This window comes from Coturnix japonica, chromosome 3 (genome assembly GCF_054131305.1).
Source record: "Coturnix japonica strain WE chromosome 3, WE-NBRP24, whole genome shotgun sequence".
In the NCBI taxonomy this organism is placed as follows: Eukaryota; Metazoa; Chordata; class Aves; order Galliformes; family Phasianidae; genus Coturnix; species Coturnix japonica.
The window spans coordinates 30,239,507-30,256,388 of record NC_140665.1 but is presented as its reverse complement, the minus strand read 5'-3'; the positions used below and the strand labels follow the sequence as shown (position 1 = coordinate 30,256,388).

General features: G+C 50.0%; 1 long non-coding RNA gene across 2 annotated transcripts in view; it reads right to left on the bottom strand.

Moving 5' to 3' along the window:
* Positions 1 to 7,959, bottom strand: part of LOC107311357 (uncharacterized) — a 41,011-nt gene extending 33,052 nt beyond the window's left edge. The window contains exons 1-3 of one of the 2 annotated variants that reach the window (XR_014944678.1): positions 7,827 to 7,959; positions 7,461 to 7,534; positions 6,658 to 6,825 (exon numbers count right to left, since the gene is read on the bottom strand). This is a non-coding gene — a long non-coding RNA (uncharacterized LOC107311357). The remainder of the gene's footprint in view (positions 1 to 6,657; positions 6,826 to 7,460; positions 7,535 to 7,826) is intronic. The other variant, XR_014944679.1, reaches the window with a different exon arrangement.
* Positions 7,960 to 16,882: the final 8,923 nt, after the last annotated feature.

The window sequence follows — 16,882 nt, the reverse complement described above, 5'->3', positions numbered from 1 at the left end:
CCATGTCTGACTGCCTCCAAGCAGGATGGAAACAGAAAGGTACGGAGGGAACATTAAGATCAAATCCTTGAACATAAAAGGAAATTTAATGCCAAAAAGAAAACTGAAAAGTGGAACGGCATGCCTCGTGTGCATCATTGATAAAATATTTTGCAATCCTGGAAAACTTAATAGTTTCTTTGGTATAATCTTTATGGCCTTAAAGGAATGATAAGGAAGGTAATAAAAAACTGTTTCTGAAAGGCTATGCTTTTTCCTAGACAACTCAGTTTTTCCTTCTCTTTTCCAAGGCTAACAGTCAAAAGGGAAGCTTAGCACATATGGGCTGTGTCAGAACATGGAAGCCATTTATTTGACTTCTCCCAAGACATTACCTACGCAGCCTTGCGGAGCAGGGCAGGAAAGGGAGCCCTGTGGAGTGGCAATGGCGTCTGAGAAGTGGAGGGCGCATAACTCAAACTGCTCGAGTTTATTAAAACAAAATAGGTCAGTGGAGTTGCCCAGAGGGTTACGTAAGGAGGAAAGTAGCACTCCTCAGGAGAGGAGAAGGGAGCCTGTTAAAAGGCAAAGCCACTCCAGTTTGTTTATGACCAGAGATAACTGCCTTGTGTGTGTCTGCTCTCCACAGCCGACAGAGTAAATCACACCTTTTATCTCCACGGCAGATGAGAATTTGGACTGGGCTGTTGTTTTGCGAGCTGCGGAGTAAAGCGAATGGGGCTGCTATTTATTATTATGACTAGCGTTATTATTTTGTCCATGCGGTCCCTACATTTCAGTTTCTACATAAAGAATTTCATCACTCGCCAATAGACTGCTTGCAGAGGACATCAGGGAGAATAGTAATAGAAAGAATGAACGCTTGATCTTACCTGAAAAGCATATATAAGAGAGGTGAATTGGTAGACATTCACAGGCAAGGGAAATGGGTCAATATGCTTTGATATCCTGCAGAGCAAAGCTGGGAGAGAACACTCCCACCCCAGCCCAGAGGTCAGGGCAGAGGTGGACAGCACATCTGGGAATGTGGAAATGCTCTGTGGCCTGCTGATGCACCTGTCCCCGGCACCACAAACTCCCATTGTTCTGCCTGCTCCCTCCGTGCCAGATATCTAGACCTTAAACACTGTCCAATCTATCCCAGCTCTCCAGCCCATAGGATGCATAGGGCAGGGAAGTCCTGACTAGCAGAGGTGTCAGGCACCCTGGAGCACATCTCAGAGAGGGTACACTCAGTTTTGGGTACCTAAATCCCAGTCTTACTGAAAATGATAGAACAGCTGGTACCATGGAAAGCCCCTAACATTATTTGTCATATTTCTAGTGCCGCAATAATGAAGTAATGCTCTTTGCTGGTTTTCAGACCAGGTCTGCAGCATCCTGCAACTCCTGGCAGCTTTTGAATGGACCATGACCTAGGAAGCTTCTTGACAGCTCCAGGAAAAGGTCCGTGGGAGAAAACACAGACAGCATCACTGAACCAATTGCTTTGAGAGCTAATGAGAGAAACAAAGGAGCTTTTTATGTCCTTGGGAAAATGCTGTCTCATGAAAACCTACATTTTTCATAGGGTTACATCAGTTCCGATGGCAAGTCCAGAAAGAAGACCCTTTGATGCAGGGTAGGAAGCAGGTGGTTATTTTGATTTTGGAGGAAGGTGGAGAACTGAAGGACAGAGACATGGAAAAAAGGGTTCCAGTCAATCCACTAGTCAAGCAGTGAGAGTTGAGAGAGCCAGCTCAAGGTCTGCTCTGCTTGATCTAGACCAGGGCTGAATCTGTTCAGTTGCTTGGTCTCAGTGAACACCTATGTGCTAGATAATAGCTGGAGGACAAGAGGAGAAAGGTGTCTTTCCTTGTATAATTATTGCAAGACGTGTTTGAAAAGGCCCAGCTTCATCTTGTGTCAGAACAGTAGTTCTGACACTCAGTAAATGCCTATACATCAGGACTCAGCTTTAGTCAAATGGTTTGCACCTCATCTTCATCCTTCCAGCTCCCCAAGCAGCAGTAGCATCTCCGACATGCATGACTGTGTCCCTCAAGGACCAAATGTCCTGGGATAAGAAGTGGTGAGTTTTCTTCATCACTCAGAACATCACTTCCTTGCACTGAAACTTTCCTCTTTAATGGCCACGCTCTGCCCTGGCAGTGTGGAACAGGGACAGCACTGGCTTCCCATGTGCTACAGTGATTTACCCAGTGGAGAATCCTCCATCTGGAGCATGAGTAGAATGCTTTCACCCGCACTCAGCCCTTACTGGAACAAGCCCACAGAAGCACTGCAAGTTCCCATCCCAACCCATCTGATAGGTGTCAAACTGCTACTGTCGTGTCCACCCAGCTCATTAAATGCCACTCTTCAGGGCCACTCTTCCCCTGAAATGCCCGACCGACCCTGTCCTGCAGTCCATGGCTGCTGGATGAAATACACTTTCTTTTGTTAGCAGATGCCCTTTTTTAGCTGGCTTTACTCTATTGCAGAGATCACTCACAGCCCCTCCAGTTCACTCAGCCATCTTCCTTCCCAGCACCTCTAGAAGCAAAAGGGATCAGATATGTATTTTTTTTTCATTTAGTGGGCCAGGGTCTGGCAAAGTGGAAATCCTCTTTTGGTGCAGCATGTCTGCTCTCTTAACTTATAGCCATTTCAGTGGCTGGTAGGGATATTCATTCCTCCTCACATGTGACTAGGAGACTCCATTCCCGAGAGGGAAAAGCCCAGCTTGAGTTGCACGCCCCAGAATGTTACAGGCCTTTGAAACCGCATTTTCTAGTCCTTCAGCTTCTCACAGGCTGAGAGAGGCCAAAATTTAAAGCAGGTCTGTGCTCTAGTGAGTAACTGATGTAATTACGCTCACTTGTTACAAGGGGAAGCTTTCACAAGAGGGGGGAGGCGGTGGCCCCTCGCCAGGAGGTGTGTCCCCGATGACAAGCCGCGGAGCCAATCGCAGGCCCGAAAGATCATCACATTCATACCAAAAAGAAAAGAAACTGCCCCAGGGTATTTATATTGAGGAAGGGAAAAGAAAAGGAGGGGAGGGAGGGGGGAAGAAAAAAAAGAGTTGGCAAAGAAAGAGCAAAGGAGACTGAGAACCTGCAACTTTGTTAACTAACTCTGCGGCTGAATTCAAAAAGGCCAGGCCGGTTCCCTCTGCAAATCTTGCTTCCCCTCAGCTCCCTCCCTTCAAACATCTCTGGAATCGATTTGTAAGCTGGAGTGAATGGTTCAGCTGCCTGCAGCAGTCCCTGGGTGGGCAGCACTCCTCCATCAGAGCTCTGGCACCTATGGGCAGCAGGGCACAGCTAGGAACCCCACAGGTTAATGACTGCCTCTGCGGGCCCAAGCGGGCTCTGGGCTCCCTGTATATGTCAAAACTCTGGGGAAACAAGGCCAGTTTAGCTTTAACCAAAAGGTGAACGGTCAGCATTTACAAATGCTGAACCACCAAAAAAAAAGCCAGTCACAGGTTATTTATTCCACTTACACAAGAGGACCGTGCGGTCCAAAGGATAAGGGGCCTGCATGGGTGCAGGAGGAGGGTGCGAGAGGTCTGTTTTCTGCTGCATGAACCGGAGGAAAAGCGCTTCCTCTCCTCCGGCTCTGCTCGTTCCCTGCCCTTTCTGCTGCCGTTCCTGTTCGGACGGCGTGTTCCCAGAGTACAGGCTGTCTCCGAGCCGCTCACAATGGGGCTGTAATCTAACCTCAGTGCGAACACGCTGACATTAATAATAATAAAAATGCCCATCACTCTCCCGAGCAGCCTTCTCTCGCAGACTACCCGGGAATAACGCACGGGGCAGGGCACCCGCAGCCGCCACCAGGCCCAGCTTCACGCCGCCTGCAGCCACACGTCGCACGGCTGACGACACAGGAAGACCGAACCGGCACACGGCCGGAGCAGCTCCGAGCTCTGCGTGCCCCGCAGCCAGCAGCCCTCCCGCAGGGCGGCGGGGCGAGGCGTGGAGCAGCCGGGCTTCCTCAGCCCCGCATAGAGACGCCGCGCCCGCAGCACCGCCGGAGGCCGGGCCGAGGCGCGGGGCTGCCCTGCCACCTGCCGGCACCGCCGGGCTGAGCACCTCCTGCGGCCCGGCCCGGCTTGGGGCCCGAGTGGAGGATGGCTGGGCCTCCAGGCATCCCCCTGTTGTCACCCGCACCGAGGTGCTTGGCCGTAACGCCGAGCAGCTCCGGCGCTGGCGCACACAGAGGCCTGGAAGAGGCTGCGCCCCGCCGCAGAGCTCACGGGAAACTCGTCGGTTTGGGTTTTTCTCGGCGCTTGTGGGTCACGCTCTGCTTTCAGCGCTCAGCTTTTGTTCCCTCTCCTCCCCACCTACCACACAATCATCCGACTGTCAGACGATCTGCCCACCCGGCCCCTCCCCTCGCAAAAAACACGAGACCGGAGGAACTCCATCCACATCCGAGCGAGGTGGGGAGGAGGAGACCTTTCCCATGCGGCAACGGCCTTTCAGCAATGTTTTGCTACAGTGCTGGAGTATCTCTCTGGCTCCAACCCAGACAACTGGTTTCTGCTGCCAACCAACTCTTATGTGGTGGCCATGGTGTGTGGTCGTCTTGGGATGGGCAACAGGGTTCCTCTAACATGCGCTGGGACTTGGGGGTAGGATGGAGGCGAGCAGCCTGCTGACATCTAAGTGGTGGCTTTCAGGCCAGGCAGAAGCTTCAGGGGCTCAGCATGGTGCCCCATTTGCCAGGGGCGATGATCCCTCTGAAAGATGTGGGCCCTTGTAGAGGTGCCCATCTTGTAGCAGCTCAGGAGAGAGCCTGTGTTCAAGGAAGCCATGCCAACCCCCAGATTTGCCGTCAGAGCTGCCTGCCCTTTGTTGAATGTACATCTCTAAACATACATCTCTGGCCATCACCCACAAATGACTGCTTCACAGTCCCTTCTCCCCCTCTTCTTTCAAACTGCCTCCCTTTAGCTCTGCTCCCCCTTCTCCTCACCCTGACACTATAGCTCACTCCCCTTCTCGCTAAAGACCACCCATTGCCATGGTAACATTGCCTCTTACAAAGTTGTCAAGCAGACACAAAGATATGTTTCTCCCCTGCTTTGCACCCCCCCTTCCAGCCATCCTGATTAATAGGCCGGGATTCTGCTTGTAAGAAGGAGGTAGAAGGCTCTTTCATTTCATTTTCATTGTGGAGAGGTTATTCCAACCTTCACCCTGTGAGTGCTGGAAGGGGGAAAAGCTCTCATTCATGGACCACCTGGAAGCCCTTAGGGTGGCTGTACCACAGGCTGGTACTGGTGATATACATACCAGTAATACTGGGCTAGCATGGGGGTTCAGTGTCTGTAGGTTCAGAGGGGCCAGGACCATGGGAGAACATAAATATGGGAATTAAGAAATGCATCCGACCCACTGTGAACAGCAAACAGCTCTGCTGTGATTCCTTCCTGCTGCTCCCTTCCTGAGTGGCTCTGATCATCTTCCTGAAAAGATTTCTTCGGGTGGTGGAGATGCAGCTCACTGGCCAACCTCCAGGACTGCTGGCAGCCCTTACTACCCACAGCTACACCACCAACAGTGCTGTTACTACCTATGCAGCAGCACCGGCTCTCATTTAAAGCTACCCTGTGTATATCCATGGCTCACTACAGCTGTGGCCATGACTGCACTGGAGACCATCACTTGTATTCACTGATCTCACTGGCTTTTCTTTCTCTTCTATGTACATCTGCCTCTCCACTAATGATGGATTTGCCCCAGGTCTTCGCAACGCAGAAATAAAACCTTTCCAATTTCCTCTTTTGCATGGCTTTTCCCCTCCTTCATTTTGGCCATGACACTTTTTCCAGCAGAGCTCTGTGTGAACATCAGAATCTGTTTGTAAAAGCGATGAAGCTGTTAACTGTCCCCAAGCATGTATACATCTCAGCACCTGAGAACTGGCTTTGAGCATTCGTATTCAAAAGAATGGTGTTAAAATAAGAATAATAACAATAATAACTTTTGAAAAGCAGATGGAGCTTCTCTAAGGAGAAGATGCAATAGTATTAACTGCATTTGTGCTTCTGGCAACCCTAAGCGACAAAACGGTGTTGGAAGGAAAGGGATTTTCTCTCCTTTTGCAGTAGGAGGTAGAATCCGAGATGATACTAGAGTTCCTACCGCTAAACCGAAGAAAAGCAGTGGAAAGTGCTTCTGATAAATGCAGCTGGGCATGTCCCAGGATAAGCAACATATTTCAACAACATAAAAATAAGCATGTACGTGATTCCAAGCATTAATCATATTTAACCAACTCCAATATCAAAGTCCCTCTGACTTGCTGCACGTTTTCCATCCTCTGAACCAAAATGAGAAGGAAGATGATGGTAAATGATTCTGTAGCAACAATGGACTTTCCCAGAGAAAAGTCCACGGGGAGGGAAACACCAAGCCTGAAGTAGTGAGCAGCCACACCTGACCCTGCTGCTCCTGTCCCTACGTGTTCCTTCCCCAGCGAGGAAAACTGTAAACTCAGCAACACCCATGACAATCAGCAGGGTCAAATCCAAACATGAATTTTGTTTGCAAGTCAGAGCTTGGCCTTAAATCCTTCTCTGGTCCACCCATCTTCCAACCATTGTTCTAGGCCAGCTGAGGAACCCAAGTGTTTACCAGCCCTCTGCCCCAGTCTTCTACTTACTCTCTTTGGTCTTTTTCTGTACTGCTTCTTTCCAGCTCTTTTTTTTTTTTTTTTTTTCCCCTGGAGTTCTCCCCCATACTCCACTCTAAGCATCCATGTGAAAGCAGCACCCATTCCACACTAATTTTGCATTCCCAAACCTCTTGTTAGTCTTTGGTTTCTTCCACTCTGGAATGAAGGAAAAGATTGCCATGACAATTCATCCAAGGAGCATTCATCCCATAGGATCTTACTTGAATGCCATACCTCAGACACAGGGTTCTGGTAAGCAGTGTGTCACAGGACACACAGACCTTTACAGAAAGCAAGACAGACGTTAGATGGCCTGCATCATTTTCTGCATGTAGGACGTGCCAGATGAGCCCCTCCTCTTGTCTTCAAAGGCAAGAATTAAAGCTCTGCTGGACACCATGCTATTTTCCCACTGTCTTTTTTCTTGCTCCCTAAAAACAGACCACAATCCCACTAGAAAAGCCTCTCAAAAAAAAGAGGATACATTTTCTCCCCATCCCCGTGCTATTGCTTGTCTGTCTATCCAAAGGCAAAGTCTGTGTAGTTGCCATTCTCCCAGGGCAGTGAGGTTTGCTGCATTCAGCTGTAGCTACTTGTTCTTAGGAAGGGCATACAGGATCTGTAACTGACCCAGGCGAGTTCTGCTCTTTCACTTACCAGCTATAGATTCCTTGGAGCAAACTGTATTGCCTTAAACTTGTGAACTGCACATTGGATAAACCTACATCTCAGACAAGATGTCATAGGGCTCTCACTGCAGAGGTAATGCTAGCAATTAACTACATAATCACCTGGGCTGCTTGAGAGGATCACAATCCCTCTTGGGCTGCTGCCTTCTCCTCTGATTCTTGTAGCACTTCTTTGGCTGAAAGAAAGTCATTATTATAGTAAGCAAGATACTAATGTTCTTTCCTTGTCAAGCTTGCCCTATCCTATCTTGCTCCACCAAGCTGCCAGCCACAAGATGCTTTATCCCCCCATGTGATCCTTCTCCCTCTCATTCCTTACAATCCCACACCACTGACTTCCTCAGAGCTGCCTTCCTTCCCCCTCTATCTTTCCTACTCCTCATCTGCTCAATCCAGAGAAAGAGACTGGACCGTTTACCAGGAATTTGCTCAGTGTTAATTAATTCTCCAGGCTAAGTCAGATCATACCTGTTTCCTGAGAACAATTTGTATTGGCTTATGAAATAATCATTTGACTTGCTCCGATCCCAGTGGCAGGTGCATCTGTGAGCAGCATGGAAGGATTTCAAGGTCAAGATGTGATATTGCTTCTCCTTTTCACACTGAAAGAAGCCAAAAGATTTTGTATGTTCTCAGGTGTAATCTCCTCAAACACTTAATTAGAAATTATATAGAAAATTAAGGCTTTTGTTCTGAAGGTGCACCACAAAAGTGCAAGAAGCAACAGAACAAGCTGTAGCAGGAGAAAATACGATTAGATATTAGGAAATATTTTTTTCACAATTAGGGTGGTCAGACCTGGAACATGCTGTCCAGAGATTGTGTAACACCCAGCCTTGGTGATCTTCACAGCTCTACAAATCAAAGCCCTGATCTGGCTCTGAAAGTGGATCTGGTACAGAGATTGGCCACACTGTGCAAAGAGTTGGATCAACTGACTTTCAGAGGTCCGTTGTAATGCAGAGGGTGTGATCAGATGACCTCCAGAAGTGCCTTCTAACCTGAACTACTGCAGGAGTCATGAATGCGTAATTGCAGAAGCCAGTTGCATTTCCCTATGTTACAGTGCCCTGTGCAACACCCTGCAGCAGCTTTCAAACCCTCTCTGCTAGTTGCTGCTGTCTCAGTCATTGGTTGCTTGTGGTGCCTCAACGGAGAAGCCCAGGAGACTCCCAGCACAGTGAAGGCTTAAAGAACTGCTCTGACAGTTCTTCTGGACAAAAGAGCCCCATAATCATCTGGTAGCCATGTAGAAAATCCCTCTAGGGTAGCTCTTTGCTGCTGACTGAAACCTGTTTCTCCTTGCCACTCCTGCAACTCCTCCAAAAAGGAGCCAGATCAGCCTCAAGAGGGATGATGGCCTCCATCCCAACATGCTTAGGTTTTGAAATCCCTCAGGGTCACCTTCTGCTTTGGCTGCCGTGCTATAGTAAGAAATTGCTACCCGCTCTTAAGTAACTGGTGTCCCCTAGCACCTGCTTTCAGAGACAACGGTGGAAGTGCCAAGAGAGTGACACAGGTTCGAGAGGTGTCTTTGGAGTGGGAAGCAGATAGCTTTTGGGGTTTGCATATGGAGCATTTCATGCCGATAGATATATCCCATTTCCCTGCCATCATGGCACAAATGGCCATGAAGAAGAGAACACTTTCTTGAACCCTGTGAGGATGGAGAATAAAAAAGAGCAGCTGGAATGGGTGTTGCAAGAGATCAAAGTAGCACTGCAGGGCCTGGGTGGGATAAATGACCCAGCTGGATTGTTGGTGCTGTTGGATGCAAACAGGACCAACAGAGATGGGAGCAGGAACGATCCTTCTTATTCAAAGCCTTTCCTCACACCACGGAATACCAGCAGATGCTAATGGAAAGCGTAATGGTGAGAGTACAAAGACATAATAAAACAGCAGAAAAATCAGAGCTGGCATCTGCTGTAAAGCATGCACAGAGCAAGAAAGAAATCAATAAATTCCTGCCCAGTCACATAACACTAATGGCAAGGTCCCAGTGCTCAGTAGTCATGGAGGATTTTAATTACAGTTCCCACATATCTGCTGGGAAATGCACAATGCTAAACACCAGCCAGCAGGGACATTCTCAGAGGGTTTCAATACCATTTTCTGATTCAAAGCCCTGGAGAGATGTGTTAGGCTGCTAGCTCAGTAAACTAGTAATGGGATATGGAGCCTTTCACCTCGAGGTCACCTTCTAGTGACCCACGGTTATTACCATCTGATTGCTGCTGCCTATGTGAAACGAGGTGAGGAGCTTGGACCAGCTCCTCGTGGCCAAGCATCTCTATTGCACTAAACCCAGTGCTGTAATTGTTGCTAATTGGCCTCTCTGTCAGAGAGCTTCTGCAGAAGGCTGAGGCTCCCCAGTCCCTGTTCCTGGAGGCAGCATTCCTGAGCATCCCCTGTCCAGCATCCCTGGGAGGCTCTGACCAGTGCCCTGAGGGCTGGAGCTGGGATGGCTGGGTGGGCTGGAGCTACCAAGGGGCCTTTCCTCTCAATAAAGGAAGGCTCTTGGGGAGGAGGGTGATTCCTCCAAGCAGGGAGGATTAGAAAGGGCCGTCTCCTTTAAGAAAGGGAGAAGCCCCCCTTTCAGCAGGCTCTCCCAGCTGACGCACAATGGCATGCCACCTCCTTGCCGGCACAGAAATGATAATCAGAGGTTCAGCAAACAGGAGAGAAAGAGAGCTGCTCCCTGCCCTCCGCCCCCCCATCGCATGACTGGTGTCACACGAGATGAGGTGGCAGATGGGTCGTCCAGGCCCAAGGGCTTTTTTAACCCCTTCCTCCCCCCTGCCAGGCTGTTCCCAGAGGGGCGTGGAGGGGGACAGCAGAGGAGGGAGCCCTGGTGGGGGGCTGGTTTTGCAAAGTCCAAGTGGTTTGCATGGAGGGCCATGCTCTCCCATAGCAGTTCTGCAGTGTTACACTGGTTCTTTGTTCAAAACACCAAATCTACATCTACACAGAGGTATTTGGACTGTGTGCCAGGATCCCAGCCCAGAGGGGGCAGGCAGGTCCAAATGGGACACAGGGAGTGGGCACATCACAGGGGAAAGGCAAAACCATCCTCCTACCCCACAGATCTATCTGCATCATTCTCTGGGTGTTATTCACACAGCTCGATGGGGGAAAAGTTCCCACTTCTCCCCTCCACATTGGCAAAAATGTTGGCCACAAAAACCTTAGTAGCACTGACCCTTTGGGGTGGCCCTGGTGCAGGAGAAAGGCTTGTATGACTCCTCACAGTCTTTTGCTTCCCATTTTCTTCCAGCATGCTCAGGACCCTTTCAGCTTGAGGAATGGCTGCAAGATGATGCATGTACCCAGTACCTGCCTGTCTTTGGTGGCATTTTCTCTATGGCTGCAATATGTTCTATCAAAGTAGATAGATAGATAGATAGATAGATAGATAGATAGATAGATAGATAGATAGATAGATAGATAAAGAGATTGTGGAAATCTGCGCTTTGTTACTGTTTGCATTTCTTCTGTCCCTACTTGCATTGACCTGGTGTCGTGCCACTGTTTATGACCAGCTTTTAGTAACATTAAAAATAATAGGTCCTGGCATGAAAGTTAAGGGGGCCTGGGGACATTTTCAATGAATTCTACAGCATTTCCCGTTTTCTTTGGGAGTGTTTTGTTGTTCTGGTGTGTCATGCTTCTGATGTGCGTGCTGCTTGTACTTGATCCCTCTGGCACATTTTAAAAGGCCATACCATGCAAGGGAACGTAGCTCAGAAGGAGGCCATGTGTGCTCTGTGACTGCAGCCGGTGCTTTGCTTTGAGAGACATGTTCAGTACATCACTGTTTCGCAATGCCCAGCACCATCCAGAACCACACTGCTTTGTTAGTAGCTTTGCTCCTGCCTCACAGCCTCACTACCAGCCTAGTTAGCAGTGAACAAATAATACTCACATCCAGTCTGTGCTTAGAAGCAGAACCTCAGTAGCATGGGCTGGGTGTCAGCAATCTCTGAAGTGCAGCACACCAGGCCGCAGTTCTCCCTCCCAAGGTTGATCAGTGGTATCTTGCCCTCTGTGGGAAGCGGCAGGTAACCACCTCCAGTTCAGAGTTGACATGACGACTTGGGAGCTCATAAGGAAACATGTTCACAGTACACCCTTGCTGCCTTCTTTTCCTTTCCACACCTGATGGTGCCATGAGATGCCATAGCAGTCTGGGCAGGACTGACAAGCCTCTGGCATGGTTGCACGGTTGGATGAGATGATCTTAGCGGTCTTCTCCAATCTTAATAATTCTAAGACTGAGGACTTGAAGGCAGCCTTTGTGTATGCAAGACATGCTCTTGCTTTTCTCTTCCATGTTCAGCCTCCCAGATGTGCCTGGAACCAGCACAGGAGCTGGGCTTGGCTGCTCCAGATCCAACAAGGCTGCAAGGTGTGAGGCTGGGCTAAAGCCAGGACCTGACCCCAAGGATCCGGGGAAACCCCACAGCACCAAGCATGCGAGTTGTGCCTGTGCAGTGCTGGAGCAGCCCGTGCTGAACAAGAAAGCTTTTGCTATTTTTTTCTGGTGACAAAAAGAGCCCATGAAACAGATGTGCAGAGAGCCAGGCTGTTGGGGATGCAGCTCTGCGCTTGAGCTGATGAGCTACACTCGCTGTCTCCCCCCCCCCCCCTCCCCATCCTGCATACATGTGTTCCAAAGGACAATTACATCTGTGTTTTACAAACTGCACTGCTTATGAGAGGAGAGGAAGCCCTTGCACTCCCTCCTCCCCCGCGCCCCCAGGCCCCCGTGAAGTCTGCTCGCCTCTGGTTTCTTCCCCCCCTCCCTCCACCCGCCAGAGCCGGCCTGTTAGCAGTTAAGTTCCCCAGAGCTTGTCCTGTAATAACCCCGCTCCAGCTGCTAATTAGTACCAGCACCCAGCGCTGGCGGGGCCGGGCTGTGAGCGCTCCTGCGGCCCCTCTGGGTCGGGGAGGGGATGTTGCCATCAACCGGGGTCCGGGGCTTCGCCCGGCAGCGAGGGCTGAAGGGGCTCGTCCAGAGAAAGAGGGGCTCTGGCTGCACCCCGCTGCTCTAATTGGAGACAGCAATCCTGCCTGGGCTGACCGCAGAGTCGTCCTAATCCTCTCTCTATGACATCACGGTGCGTTGCTGTGGATACAGCGATGACATCCCAACATTGCCGCAGCAGCATATGGCTTCGCAGCGGGGAAGGCTGAGAAGGTGCCACGAAAGCTGGACGTCGATAGGGTGTGGACTTAACAGCAGAGCTTTACAAGGTGCCCTCGGGATGCAGGCGCTACTGCGACGTGCCAGGGCTTAACCAGTAACACACGCAGCCCCCGTGCACAAGGGGTGAGTAAAGCAGAAGGGAAAACTACAGGTCCTGGGATGGCTGCGACTGTGGTGCTGCCTCATCCCTTGGAGAACTGCAACCATAGCCACAGTGGGAAAAGGGTTGTTCAGTGCTAACAGCGCCCGGCTTCAGGTCCTTCAGGTGATCTGTGAGGCTGTGATACTATTTCACTTCCATGACAAACACACACACACATATACAAGACAGGATTTGGTTTGTCTGTTAAACCAACAGACCAACACAAGGAGAGTGCCACCTCTCAGCCAGCGCTGAGCAAGGAGAAGGAGAAGGGAGAAGGAGAAGGCTGCATCTGACAGGCTGCTCCTTGTGAAATGTTTGTGCCACTCCTATTATTATTATTATTAGTCTCTCCTTGTAAGTTTCCGAAGCAATTAACTCCTTAATCCTTGCAGGGCCCAAGGGAGGTAAGGCAGTCACTGCTCATTAAGGGAAATGGTTTGTCAGTGGGGCCGAATGTTGGGCTGCAGGAGGCTGACAGAGAGGAAGATGCTCCAAGGATCTTCCCTCCTTGGCTGCTTCCAGGAGATCAAAGCAGTCTGGCTTCTTAATGCGAGGAATTTCAGGCATCTCTGCATGAGGAAAGAGCTCAGAAACGGCAGATGTACCTTGGTGCTCTGGGGAGTGCAATGAAAAACTGGTGAATGTCAGTGCTGACAAAGCTTTGCTGGTCTGAGAGATGATCAGAACAGTCCCAACCAGTAGCCTCAGTAGATGGAGAATGGGGTTAACAACAGTCTGAGCTGGCTGTGAAGACCAAAAGTTTGAGTGCTGAGGAGCAGAAGCCATACAGCCATCACTTACCACGTCTCTGGGCTACTGGAGTAGTTGTAGGCAACCTTGATATGAAAGAGCAGCAAGAACATGAGAGCTAAATGTTTTTCATTAGTGGTTAATCTTCTTGGTGTGAGGGATAAAAGCATAGAAAAAGCTCAAGCAGTTTCCAGCATTGGAGGGGAAGGAGGGGAATGGCTGCAGAGGATCACCCTCTCCCTAGGCAGTGACTGGAGCTTGGCACGACCTGGCAGCAGGGAAGGAGGGAACTGCAGGGCCTGTGCTGAGCTTGGCACCAAGTCTGAGAGTCTGCTCCCAGCCTCATAAAAAGGAGCTTAGGGATGGAGCACAGACAGAACCCAAGCAACATGTAGACACAGCAGGGCGGGTGCAGAGCAGTGTGAGAGCTTTAACAAGGGACGGAGAGATAGGATTTGAAACTGAGGCGGATATGTCAGAACATCTTTGGGGAGAGAACTGGGGAGAAGAACTGCAAGGGTGAGCATTAGAGGGTATTGCTCTGGTGAGTGCTCCCAGGGCTATGAGCTGATAGAGGATGGTGTCCTCCTCCTAACAGCCAAAAGGTGATGAAGCAAATCTTTGTAGCGCTCCTCTTCCCATATGGTGGGAGCTGTGCTGACCTTCCAGCATCTCCCCTGGGCTACAAAGGTTGAGTCCTCCAAAATAGCTAAGCAACTCTGTGTTTCATGGTGTCCTTGCATCCAGCTGTTGGTGTGCTCAGGCAGATTCCCTGCTTTGGGATCCATCCACTTGAAGTATTCTCTGTATGGTTTTGTTCGCTCTTCTGAGCACTCGGATTTTTCAGAGGGTGAGGTGGCAGCCCCAGAAACAAGGGCCAGCCCTTCCAACCACAGCACGCCAGCCTCAATCAAGCCCTGCTGGCAGCTGCAAGCTGTGACAGACTGTAAATCTGAGGGCTGGAGCAGGAGAACAGCTGGGTGGCCATCAGAGAGGGCTGGGAGGGGAACAATGTTGGGGGGAGAAGCTGGGAGCCATCAGGGGCACTGCCTGGCGTTGGATCAGTCCTAGGAACTGGCAGTGTTCAGCAGATGCTTATCCGCTCTGCTGGCAGTCCCCAGCCACCAGCTTCCTTTGACAGCTGGAGGGGGAAAGAGGTTACTTGATCCCAGACCTGAAGGAGCTGATGTGAAACACAACTTTACTTTGTTTCTGAACTGCTTAAAAATACAAAAGGGCAAAATAGGAGAGGGAAATATAATTAAATACACACCAAATATTCACTCCACATGATGAACACTTCATTAACTCGTGCCCCCTTTACAAACAGATGGTTTATCTTTTGATTTTCTGCTTTCCTAAGTTTGCCATTTCAAATAATTTGGAGAAGAGATTTTAGCCTCACACCAGGATATGTGTTATCATCATTATCATCACATACATGTGGCTCCTTCTGCTGGAGGCCCCTCCAGCCTGCCAGGTAGCTGCGCATCCCCTTTTGTAGTTGAACCTGAGAGCCTCAGCTTTTGCTGCAGATCTGTGTCTGGGAACTAAATCCCAATCCAAAGACCCCGAATGCCTGAGCTGTAAAAGTCTCGTTGTGAAATCTTTTGTTTGAGCTGCCTCTTCAGTCGTGTGGTGCTGCTTCTGGATTCGATGGACCACCCTAGAGCACATTTCCTCCTCAACCCCAAAGTGAATGCATCATTTAATTACTGTCAGTGCGCAAACCCTATTCACTTACTTGCCAGGGTCGCAAACCTTCCAACAGAAATGCTCATAGTTTGCAGAGAAGACAATGCCTGGTTAAAATTGTATTCACGGTTGGGAAAAAAAACAGTCCTCTGATGATTGACTATTTGTATCACAGCTGTCTTAAGGGTGAGGGAGACGAGAGACCAGCCATGCTGCACACTTGGAATAGGAAACCATCCCTAGCTCAAAGCTTTATTGTTTGGGCAGGGTCCCACCAGAGGAAGCCCTTTGCAGGCCCTGCCTGTATGATGTGAACGAAGGCATAAAGAAAGTTACTTCTCCAGCATTGTGCTTCAAATCCAGACGATTCAAATGCAAAACTGAAAACCTCTGAGCCCCACCCCAGTGCCTGACCTGCAGGACATCCTGCCTCTCTGATTTTCCAAACGTTTAAGCTGGATAAAGCGTACAGTGTAAGCCAAGAGTCCGAGGAAACCGCTCTTGCACAGGCAGCCACAGCCACGTTCTGTAGATCCAAACACCAGACTAACGAGAACATGCAGAAATGTCTTCTACCACCAGAGCATGCACCTCAGTCCTTGATCCTAAATGCACTGACTGACTTTTAATTAGCAGCACGTGTCCCAGGAGACTGGCAAGATGTCTCTAAATTCACCTCTATCTTAATTGCATCAGGAAGCTGCCTTCTGGGGCTGATCAGCTCCCAGTCCCTTGCACATGTACTAACGGAGTGAGGCTGCAGCTGGCAGCCCTTCCTGGGTGCTTGCTGGGAACTTAATCTCACCAGCCTCTACACAGCAAGGGCTGCACATGGGAGTGCAGGACCATTCAGAAGTTGTGATGTCAGAAGATGAGCTGTCCCACTGAGCAAGATCAGAATCGGGGAGCTCAAGGTGGTGCAAGGGGGGTTCATCTACAGAGAGCAGTGGGAAAGAGTAGAGGAAAGAATGGGAAGTTTGCATCAGGAGCATCCAGAGGGTGAAGCTCAGGATTTGCTATAGGAAAATTGCACTCTATGATTTCATTATTTTGATTCCAGTTCAGATTCTGTGTGGGTGGAGGTGTATGTAAATAGCAATACGAGCACGTGTACACACAGAGCAAAGCCAGCCAGAAACCTCCACAACCAGTTTGCTTCCACCACACGTGCTCCTGGCTCTGGAGATGGACACAACCCTGGCAATGCGCAGCCATGCTTTGCCAGTGCACCCCGTTGTGCCAGCTGGGGATCTGAAACATGGAGCTGTGGGGCCAGAGCACAACCCTTCCCCACTCACCCTTCTCTCCAGGTTGAAGAACAGGCTTCCAGTGCGTGCCTGCCTCTTCATCACGCCATAACCCTATCACTGTGGGGATCGTGCAGAGGGGCTGTGGTGGGAGAGGCTGAGCTGGAACCAGCAGCAGAGCTGAGCCATACCCTAGCTTTACCTTCCCGACCATCAGTTCTTTTATCTCCTCCTGGGGGGCAGGTTCCTCCCACTACTTGCCTTCCCTCCCACTAAAGGTTTGATTCCCACCACAAAAGCACAGCCTCTCAGAGCACGCTGCTTTCTTAAACCACCTTTTTGTTTTGGTTTGTGTGGTTTTCAGGGTGGGTGTAGGGCTCCCTCCTGAGACTTGGGAGCTGTCTGAGTTTCTCCTAATGGCAAACCGTGTCTCCCAGGCTCCCTTCCCTGCACACCTCAGTGAGGAGATCTCTACTGG